The sequence below is a fragment of the Falco rusticolus genome, chromosome 4 (genome assembly GCF_015220075.1).
Source record: "Falco rusticolus isolate bFalRus1 chromosome 4, bFalRus1.pri, whole genome shotgun sequence".
NCBI lineage: Eukaryota > Metazoa > Chordata > Aves > Falconiformes > Falconidae > Falco > Falco rusticolus.
Genome location: NC_051190.1, coordinates 8,437,018 through 8,445,701, shown reverse-complemented (window position 1 = coordinate 8,445,701; position 8,684 = coordinate 8,437,018). Strand labels below are relative to the sequence as shown.

Sequence of the window (8,684 nt, the reverse complement as noted above, 5' to 3'; positions counted from 1 at the left end):
TGTTAATCTTTTCATATAAAATTTCCATTCACGAGTCTACATTTCTGGCTGTTATGCTGCAAAGAGGGGAAAAAACAAGGTTTTATTCACTGAAATCTGGTAGGATTCCAGGACTGCATACCCACACTACATCTTTACCAGCAGCAAAGTTCATGCCAGCAGCGTCTGAACAGAGAGCCAACAACCCTGTGCCCCACTGCAAGCGTGCTCCAGCTGCTGTACCATCTAAGCCTTGCTTCATCGGGAGGGAATCCACTCTTAGCACAGCCGTAGTATGTTCAAGTGCCTACCGCCAGACTCCAAATGCAGACGCAAAACTCCAAATATGCAGTGAATCAAATATGTATCAAGAAGAAAAATGCCTGCTCACTCAAGCATCAGTGTAGGTGCAACCCATGCATATCCAGCAGAAAACAGCACTGTCTGTATCCCAGCTGCACGTATTTTCAGGGACAAGTGCCATTTCAGTTGAGTATATGAGAAGTAAGAAACAATTTGGTTGAGTTTGTTCTTTAAAAATATCTTAATTTATCAATGAGTGGTGATTATATTAAAAGGAATAGCATAACCAAGAAATATAATTCACATATAAACATTTCAGTCTGTAAATACTCAGCAAGTCTCCCAAGAGCTACAGCTGGAGATAGTACTACTGTTCAGTAGAACTGGATCAGGCTGTGGGACAGACACTTTCTGATAAAACCAACCACACCAAACCAACTGTAGGAGCCCAGTGACAGCAGCCATCTCTCTAAAGCTAACACGTATACAAATGAGAAAATAAGAACTTGAAAAATATTCGGAGCGATTCATTGTTTCTTTTTTTCCAAAACGTGTATCCTTCAGCACAGACGTTCCCAAAATGCACTCCCAGTAAAATCTAATACCTTTCCAACTACGGCTTCACACACCAGCGATCCCATGAGGCACTGCCCACACAAGGCTTACCTGAACTTCAGTGAGGTGATTACATATTTTGTGTTGTAGTCATCACAGACACAAAAATAAAGATAAATGACGAGCAGTAGCACCTTGTTTGAATGCATGTCTTTCCAGCTTCCTTTCCCACTTTTCACATACGAGTTTTCTCAGTCATCTAGCATATACTTTGCTCACCAGGTGGCTGATAAGAAAGTTCCAGCAATCTACGAGCAGCTCCACAGCGTCAGTGGGCTAAAGCCTTTTTTCCTCCTTGGAGTGTATTCATAACCAAGCTATCACTTAAAACAGACAGTCTAATGTATGCCAAACTTTTAATAGAGCTTTTACAGATAACAGAAATGAGCTATATGCCTCAACAGGCCCCAGAGAACACATTGATTGTAAAACCTTTTGAATGGAACCAGGTTTCCTTAGATATGATAATGTCTGGCATTTAAACCATTCTTCAGCACTCAGATGCCATTTTTTTTTCTTCAACATGTTTATATTTTCCCAGCCTTTAAAAAACCCCTCCCTGCTTTGCTAGTACCACAATGCTAAACAAATCGGAACAAGCAAATTTTTGCATGCAGATAAGACCAAAATCACAGTAGAAGACTACAAGGTCAGCTCAACCACATTGTCACCTGCAGCTGATAATAGTGCCTTGGTCTGTGGGCTGAAATAGTCTGGCAGAAAAGCCAACATCTACATCACACCACCTGTCTTAACAAATCCATTCCTCTGGTTAATGACTCCTTTTAATTTCTAAAAATACCACAACGGTATAACAATGTCATTTTCAGTATCAGATTAAAATCTGGGAAGTGGAAATAGCCGTGTGAAATCTGTAGGTGTGCTTACAAGCTAACCTTACAAATAGGATTAAAAAATGTAAGAACAGTAATGAAAAAGGATAATCCCTAACTTGAATTTATTCTTCATATTTCATTGCATTAAACTTCACTTTTCACTAAACAGAGAGCCCATTATTTTTAAAAGAGTTCAGAGGAAGAGTAGGAAGAAAACCATGCAAAAGCGGGCATTGTGTATGTGCATATGTAGTGAAAGGAGTGCTTAGGTCAAGTCCCTTAAAGAATTACCACCCAAGGAGTTTGAGTGAAATAGGTTTAATATAAATTTGTGGAAATGCAACTGCACAAGATCCAATGGCAAGGTTCACACTATTACTTATTACACAGAGTAAAAGCACAGAGATAAATCAAGCCGAAATAAGTCAGAACAGAGTTGGAAACCGTTTACAGAGATCAAAGGTATAAAAGGGTAAAGAAGATCTTCCCATTGAGTCACAAGGTTTAGAGTAGACCCCCTTGTTTTCTAAACTTTCACGGAGTTTAGGTGCGGCTGGACCTATTCCTAGTCTTAGACTTGGACAACGGATTAGATCTAAAGGGGAGAGAGAGAAAGAAAGTTTGTTCACAATTCAAGATTATTCATAAGATTTTAGCAGCAAATCAATAAAATTTGTTTGAAGTCACAAAAATTACATAATTAACCTAACTACCTCAAGCCTTCAATATATGTTACAACAAAGGTATACCCACTAAAACTTCGAACTTTGGCCTTGAGTTCAGTAAAATACTCATGTCTTATGCTTCTGCATTCCTCAACAGGCAAAGGGTTAAGCCCCGAGAAGCAGGGGTATCAGCCCAGGCCCCATCACCAATTTTCCACAACAGTCCCTGTAGCATTGCAAACTTAGTGGTTTGTGAGCTCTGAGCGGCATCCCACTCAGAGGGGGTTGCTGGTCACAGGCTGCTGCAGCCCAGGAGAGCTTAAAAGGGTCTAGGACCACCGTTTATAAGGCTGTGAGACAACTGGCTTCAATCATCAGCAAATTTCCATCACAACCACAACCTAAATTGGTATTTTTCTCTACAATCCTAGGAACAATATATTATTTCACCCAGTTACCGCTCAGGCTGTGATCTGGCAGGCGCATTGCAGGGTTGTCAGGGAGTAACTGATAGTTTCCATTCCTCTTCCCCGCTTTGACCAGTCCACAGGAGTTCCAGTACGTGCCATTTTCTGCCTTAGCTGAGTAGGAGTTACTTATACAGTCAAGGGATGTGTGACCAACCAGCTTGTTACTCAAGGTGCCAAGGCCTGGCTGGCAGCTCCTGAGGTCGTAGAACAGCCCAGAAAAGGGGGAGAAGTGCCACCACAACATATATTCACAATCCAGTTTCATCAGATACATGACAAATCAAATTCTCATTCATTAATAGAAAGCACAAGACAAAGGATATTTGCCTTAAATCAAAATATTAACAGAGTCTAAGACTGCTTTTGTCTCTTCTACCCAACAGATGCAAGCATATCCTCAAGAAATTGACACAGGTATGAGAATAAGCTAGTCAGTTCTGTTTCAGGCTTTGCCATTAACTTGCTGCATAGGTTTAAAGATGTGATTTTTATTTCCAGTTGACTCATCTGATGATCATTATTTTTCCTACCTACTGTACTTCAAAAGGTCATTACTACGCTTATTTATGTCACCTTTTTTCACTTATTTCAAAAATCTGCCAATGGCACCACTAACAAAACTGGAAGTCTGCTATTCCACAGCAGCGTTCTCAGCTCCTCCCCAAACTAACCGCAGGGAGGAAGCCAAAAAAACCCAACCAACTAACAAACCCTGCAATCTTTACCATTACATAATAATCACATGTCAACATACATTTCCCCAGCTTCACCCAACAATACGAGACTTCCGACAGATTCCCCAAACAGTATATATCTGTGTATTCAACCCTGGTCCTTAATCCAGTAAGAATTTGCCATTTACGCGTTACCTGAGTGTCTAGTGGCAGTGAACTAAGGATTTTTGTATAAAGGAGAATCCAGACATGTTCGGACTAACTTGCTAGAAAGTTTGCAATGTGATTAAACGAGCGTTATTTCACACTTATGCTGCCACCTGGTGGCTGTTCAAAGTATCAGCACGACTCAGTAACCACGCGCGGAACGGGCGTGCACTGGGGTCGGGCACTTCACCAACTACTGACCCTGGTATTTTTCTGGCTGGACAGAAAACTCAGCACAGTATTCACACTTTTCACAGAGTGTGGAAGTTTCTTTCTAGATTCTCATACAACTTTACATTGAGGAACGACTTCATTCTACTGAGGGCTGAAGTCTTTGTTAATAAGAAGATACGTAACATTTACAGATAGGGCTCTCTGTATATAAGGATACGCTGTTAACTAAGGAAATATAAAAGCACGAGACCCACCTTTGGCATTCCTCCAGCACATATTTGCTTTCAAACTGTTAACTGCAGTCATACTGCACTAAAGCCTCTCCATCTTTGCTATTCAGATATGAACAAATGGCATAAAGAAAAACAATTTGCAGACAAATTCTGTTAATAGAGTATCTGGTCTCTGTCCCACCTAGGGTGAAAAAATAGTTCACAGTTTATGTGCTTATTTTCTTGACCTGATTTTATGCTGAGATCAGAGCTACCGATTCTGCAAAATCTATCTTCCAGTTGAAATCTGCACAAAATTATCTTTAACTTAAACCCCACAGTACATGAGTATAACCTTGTCTGGGGCACCAAAGAATAAAAAAAAGTTAGGTCTTCGATCAATTATTCAGAATGTCAGAACTTAAACAGGAAAGTTCTGTTTAAAATTCTGACATTAAATCAACATAATTTAGTTCCAAAAACTGAGTTTCAACTCTTCCACACACAGATTTTTTTTTCTTATAAAAGGTGTTTAAAAACAGAATCCTATGAAATACCCTCTGAATTTTGTTTATATTGCAATGAACATTCTATATTTATAATTTGGAGTTTAGAACACCTTCTCAGTCTAATACAGTATTAATTGTGGGTGTATAAGTTAAATACTACATGACAATCAGCTCTTCTATGAATAGTTCAAGTCCAAATTAAATTTTGAATGTTTCCATTTAAGTTACGTGATGGTGTAACACAATAATCGCTATGCCAAAAAAACCCGCAGGCCAGCAAAAAAAAAAAAAAAAAAAAAAAAAGATGCTTTTTCTATTTCTGCTATTCAAATGTGGTCAATAGTTTGCAAATCCTCTTCAGGGCAGGGTCACATTTCCCATGGTGAGCTTTTAGTTCAAAATTATTTTCTTTTAAAAAGTTTATATTCATATTAAAAATGTAGCGTAAATTTTAGAGAGTACAAGACCTGTTCATGCTGTATCACCACTTCTCTATGCACACAGTATTTTTTTAATTCTCTCACATCACAACTAAAAGGTCACCCCTTAGTATACAAAATGCTATAAAAATAGCTGACCTGCAATTTTCCACTTTTGATGAAAAAATAGGAAAAGTTACTAAAGCATAGTTGTATGTGGCCTAGACATCAGTACTTAGGTATCAGTATGCAAAAACACAATTCACAAGGAATCAAACTATACAAATCTATATCTGGAATAGAGCCTAAAAAAACAAACCACCTCAAATCAGAAGATATCCCACTGAGAGTTCAGATTGCATTAAAAAAAATGAAAAGCTCATTTAGCATTGGTCTTTTTCAATTACTTATATACTTAACCTTAATATACAGTCTATACTACTCCTCACGGCATTGTAGATATTTACTTTGCCTACCATCAAACGATCACGTCCCCAGTTTCCAAATTGCATCTATGTTAAATTTTAGCTCTCATGCACTAATGACTGCCCGGCTCTATTCCTCATGGTACCCACCACCTTCAGAAGGGCAATCCAGCTGTTCTGTATTTCTGTTGCTGATTTTCAACATGCCTTTGTCTACTGGTTTTCATTAAATGCAAGTGGACTGCTGCTGTGGTCCTCTGAACTTCCCAGCATCAGGCACACAGACCGAAAGCAAAGGTGCAGGTCACTGAAGGACTCTAGCTAGCAACACAGCTAGAGAGACACGTGCCTTGCCCTTTGTGAAGGAGTAGCTGCTCAGAGTGGGATGCCAGGGCTGTGGTGCTACCTGAAGTGAACTCCCACCAGAGCCTGTGTCCACACCTGCTGTCCCAACTGTACCATAATCTACAAATGCAAATGAATAACCATTTTCCTATCGCTCTTCTCTACTCTATTCCTGACCCAAGGGCACAGGAGAGGTTTAGACTGGATATTAGGACAATTTTTTTCACTGAAAGGGTGGTGAAGCATTGGAACAGGCTGCTCAGGAAGGTAGTGGAATCACCATCCGTGGAGATATTTAAAAAAACGTGTTGATGCTGTGCTTAGGGACACGGTTTAGTGATGTACTTTGACAGTCCCAGGTTAACAGTTGGACTTCATGATCTCAGAGGCCTTTTCCAATCTAAGTAATTCTATGATTCTATGATATGATATATGTCAAGCTTGATAACGCAATGCTGCCACTGATTTTTAACCACACCTTTTAAATCTCACATTTTTGTGTCTAAAACTTAAATATGAAATGAAAAAATAATGCATATGTAAGTTCTTTAAAAATAGTTATAAATCCTAAAATTTTCATGTATCATTTCATGCAATGGTTGGGTATTTTGCCACTGTTAAGTATCTGGACATGCTTTCTTGGAAAAATAAAACTGTGTTAGGAATATACACACACACTCTGGTACTCTCAATTTAAAAAGTATATTTCTTTAATTTCATTCATCAAAATCACATTTCACAGAGAAAATCTGCATTGTAATTACATAATTTTAGGACACTGAGACAATACTTATTATTACTCTATTATTAAATAAACCAAGACTATCTCACATAAGATTTTACTTTTTTAAAAAAAGAACAACACCACACCAATAACTGAAAAACCCACTAATCATCATCATCGTTGTTTGGATTTTGGTTTTTTTTTTTCATTTGGAAACCAAAAAATACATCTTCCTTTCTGCACGATTAACAGATTTCCTCTGAAATATAATACATTAAAAAAAGGAATGAATTGTTCAAATTCTTACTACATTGATTCATGCAGGACAACATCAACTACATACAGAGCATGAGATCAGGTGGAATAATTACCTGTTCGTGTTCAGGTTCACTATTATGTTTCTGTCTAAAGTACAATGAAATGTTTGGACCATAACATTTGTTTTTATACTAGCGAGCATCAGTCAGTGTGCATTTTCAATATAACACAAAATTTACAATACCTCCTTTATCTCTGCTTACCAACATTATCTTCCCATTGCCATCCTCCCTCCTTTTGTTTTCTTCTTGGTAAATGTTTTATCTACAGCTTGCGCAATAGCTCTTTAAACATAAGGTAATTTCTCGTTTTGTCTCAAAGCCTAATGAAAAGAAAACAAAGTGTATTTATGAAAATCATTTAAAAACAAGACTATATTATTTTCACAAGTTAGCATACCAATACAAAGGTGTGATTTTGTCATTTACTTTCCTTGAGTACTGTTATTTTCCTATTATTTGACAATACATTTTCACAGTAGCGTTCTCACTTCCGTATAAAGAGTATTTATGTAACAGTATCACTTAACACATGATTCCAGGTCTACTATGCATCCCATAAATTAAAAGTACACCAATGCATCTTTCTTCCAGTTTATTGTTCCATTTCTCCGATTTCACTGAGAACCTAAAAACAATGTTCAAATGACTTACTGACTGAATCTCTAGGTTTTCTTCTATACTTCCGCAGCCTGTGTTTTGCAGTTTTGCAAACTGAAACTGATCTGACTACACCCTACTGTTGTTTGAAAAAAAATCACCATAAACATAGCTAACTAGCAAAAAGGATCTGTGGTGTCCCTGAACAATTTTAACACATTGCCTGCATTTATGCCCATTATTCACTATGTAGCACCCACTATTTTCTAAACTCTTTTGTACTTCCCCGTTTATTGAGTGGTAGATTACCTAGCCCCTACGTTAATGATAAATATTTATGTATGTTGTTACAGATACTTTTCTTTCACTGTTGTTTTCAGTTGTTTGTAAGAGTTCATTTCTGGAATATCAAACATTTATAAACAGCTGCCGGTTGTAAACAATTACTTTACTAGGAGACAACCACTTTGTCAGATACATTACAATTTCGACTTCAGACAAGACTTTACTTGATCATTATCAGGAAAAGACAGGTCTCGCAAAGGCAATAATAAATGCTTTCAAATTATTTTTTCTTACTGCTGTTTCCCAGAAGAATCACACATCATTCCCGTACTAGTTTAGTTTTAAAAAGACAGAAGGCGTTATATTAAATGCACTCATATAGCTATATAGTTACCTTCAATTTTACACGCATGGATTCTCCATGAGAAGAAATGCTAGCCACTATTGGCAGGGCAAAGTTTTTATAAAAATAAATTAAAACAAATGTCTGCCTGCAGGCTGAACATTCCCACCAATATAATGGGAATATACACAGCCACATACCTGTCATTACATAGAGGAACAGAAGTTCCCTCTGGGGAGAAGTTTTAAATAAGTTATCTGCATTTGGTTATATTTCTAACGTTACTACAGTGACTTAGCACTTTTAGTAGAGAAAATCACAGGAACGGACAAGGACCCCCTCAACAGCTACTACAGAAAACTGGGTCAGTGACAAAGGACAAAAGCCCTAGCTTTGGCGAGACCCATCAAGTGTTAACTACGGAAGACTGCTAAGAACGTTTAATTTTTATGGAAGCTGCACTGGCACGCTGCAAACTGCGGCCGGCGTTCCCTGCCACTGCCAGCAGGGCCCCAGGCTTGGTGCACGGCACAGCGGCGGAACCAGCGGCGGAACCAGCGGCACCACCAGCGGCGGAACCAG

General features: G+C 38.3%; 1 long non-coding RNA gene across 4 annotated transcripts in view; it reads right to left on the bottom strand.

Annotated features, from left to right (window-relative positions):
- Window positions 1–2,035: 2,035 nt before the first annotated feature.
- Window positions 2,036–8,684, bottom strand: part of LOC119146929 — a 34,898-nt gene continuing 28,249 nt past the window's right edge. For 3 of the 4 annotated variants that reach the window (XR_005103887.1, XR_005103888.1, XR_005103890.1), the window contains exons 3-5: window positions 7,079–7,197; window positions 2,857–5,953; window positions 2,036–2,328 (exon numbers count right to left, since the gene is read on the bottom strand). This is a non-coding gene — a long non-coding RNA (uncharacterized LOC119146929). The remainder of the gene's footprint in view (window positions 2,329–2,856; window positions 5,954–7,078; window positions 7,198–8,684) is intronic. The other variant, XR_005103889.1, reaches the window with a different exon arrangement.